A 2,393-nucleotide genomic window follows, 5' to 3' on the forward strand; every position below is an offset into this window, starting at 1 on the left:
TGGTCGTGGTTGTCGGGTCACTGTGGTGGTTAGACATTACGTCCGGTTGGTCATTAGGGCAGTCGGCAACCCCGGTGGTATATTCAAGAGGGCCAATCGTACTACTTTTAAATTACTGGAGTCAGCACTTTTAATTTCTGTCATTTATTTTATGTTGAGAGCCAGTGGTCGGCATGTTTTACTTTTTCGAGTACTCACGGTGGGCCTTCTCCGACAGCCCTATGGGCGTATCGCGGGATGGAGTTCGCGGCTCGTACCCAGAGTATACGCGCACTGTGGTTGTAGTAGCACTAAACCAAAGACTTAGTAATGTTGCTTAGGTGGATGTGATTAAAAATGTATTGCATAGCATATAGTGCATATGGTTTTGGTTTGTTGTGTGGACTGCTATGTGGTCCATCTTTCGACTTACCGAGCTTGTGAGCTCATCCGACGTGTGCACCTCTTTTAGATGATTTTGCAGGTCATCCATCTGAAGAGCATGGGTCGAGTCCCACAGTTGAGTTCCCTGAAGAGGATTGGTGGGTCCCTTAGGAGTTAGAGCATGGCACTGATTGCCCGTGCGAGAGTTGTGCTGTGGGACCGTAGTTTTGATATGGAGCTGAGCTCTACCTCTTGATACTAAGCTGAGCCTTGTCTTGATACCGAGCTGAGCTCGACCTTCTGATACCGGGCTGAGCTCTACCTTTTGATACCGAGCTAAGCCCTACTTCTAATACTGAGCTGAGCTGACTCTCTACTTTTTTATGATTCCTTTTGTGTACTTGATATGTGAATTGTACTCTTATTGTGTAAATATCATACCTTCGGGCCCACATGTATTTAACTATTGTATTACAATTCGGGTATCAAGTATTATGGGAATATTCATAGGTAAACCAAGTCTTCCGCTGAACTGATGAGCACTTTCTTAGTTGTGTGTATGCTGTGGTGGAATACTGTATCAGATGATCCTGGCAGGTTTGGGTTAACCGGTGTTAACCCGGTCACTGGACCGGTTCTGCGTGAACGGGGTGTGACACGGGTAATCTATGAAAATTTCATCATGATGGGGATAGATCATTGCAATTGTTGGTCTCAACGAGGAATTCCTAGTAAGCACGACTCATCAGCTCACGTTGACTACGTCTCCACCCTTTGTACACATTACCCGTCGCTCCTACCGATTAAATGGTCCAGTGAAGTGTTTGGATCATGGCAACGTGGGTGGTTCACCGTCGTCGACGTCGTGAGAAGTCCATTGAACCTTATCATTTAGAGGAAGGAGAAGTCGTAACAAGGTTTTCGTAGGTGAACCTGCAGAAGGATCATTGTCAATACTTGCCTAGCGAGACCTGTGAACATGTTGCGTTGTGTGATCAAGGTAGGCGTGGGAGCGTGAGCTCCTTCCTTCCTGACCCTTGTAAAAGGTCAGCCTACGATCCTTCGTAGCATTCAACGCAAACACAACCACCGGCGCAGTTGGTGCCAAGGAACTCGCAACGGAAAGGACATGACATCATTGTGCCTTTGGTGTGGTGTGGTCATCCTAGATCCGAATCTTTATCTTAATGACTCTCAGCAACGGATATCTCGGCTCTTGCATCGATGAAGAACGTAGCAAAATGCGGTACTTGGTGTGAATTGTAGAATCTCATGAACCATCGAGTCTTTGAACGCAAGTTGCACCCTAGGCCATCGGGCTGAGGACACGCTTGCCTGGGCGTCATGTGTCATGTTGCCCCACCTCCTTTACCCCTTGTGGTGGTGGTGTAGAGCAAAGATTGGCCCCTATGTCTCTGTTCGAGGTGCGGTCGACCAAAGTCAAGGGCCCCTTGTGTGGCTACCGTCACGATCAGTGGCGGTTCGAGCAACTTTGCCATTGTTCGGACATCGTATGTGTGTTCTGCTCCCATTGGGCTCTGGTGACCCTGATTGCTATTCGATGGCATTTTGACTGTGACCCTAGGTCAGGCGGGGCTACCTGCTGAGTTTATGCATATCAATAAGCAGAGGACAAGAAACTTATGAGGATTCCCTTAGTAACGGCGAGCGAACCAGGAAGAGCCCAACTTGAGAATCGGGCGGCTTTGTCGCTCGATTTGTAGTTTGTGGAAGCGTCCTCAGCGACGGATCGGGCCTAAGTCCCCTAGAAGGGGGCACCGAAGAGGGTGAGAGCCCCATCGTGTCTGGACCCTATCGCACCACGAGGCACTGTCGGTGAGTCGGGTTGTTTGGGAATGCAACCCCAATTTGGTGGTAAATTTCGTCCAAGGCTAAATATGGGTGAGAGACTGATAGCGAACAAGTACCTCGAGGGAAAGATGAAAAGGACTTTGAAATGAGAGTCATAGAGTGCTTGAAATTGTCATGAGGGAAGTAGATGGGGGCGTGTGATGCGTCTCGGTCGAATG

At 48.6% G+C, this 2,393-nt stretch overlaps 2 non-coding genes across 2 annotated transcripts in view; both read left to right on the top strand.

Annotated features, from left to right (window-relative positions):
• The first annotated feature begins 1,552 nt into the window (after positions 1–1,552).
• Positions 1,553–1,708, top strand: LOC122062320. The gene has a single exon (XR_006134912.1). It is a non-coding gene; the product is annotated as a 5.8S ribosomal RNA (ribosomal RNA).
• Positions 1,709–1,939: 231 nt separating this feature from the next.
• LOC122062324 overlaps positions 1,940–2,393 on the top strand; it is a 3,363-nt gene continuing 2,909 nt past the window's right edge. The window contains exon 1 of the ribosomal RNA XR_006134916.1: positions 1,940–2,393. This exon is cut by the window's right edge and continues 2,909 nt beyond it. This is a non-coding gene — a ribosomal RNA (28S ribosomal RNA).

Source organism: Macadamia integrifolia, unplaced genomic scaffold, assembly GCF_013358625.1.
Source record: "Macadamia integrifolia cultivar HAES 741 unplaced genomic scaffold, SCU_Mint_v3 scaffold100, whole genome shotgun sequence".
In the NCBI taxonomy this organism is placed as follows: Eukaryota; Viridiplantae; Streptophyta; class Magnoliopsida; order Proteales; family Proteaceae; genus Macadamia; species Macadamia integrifolia.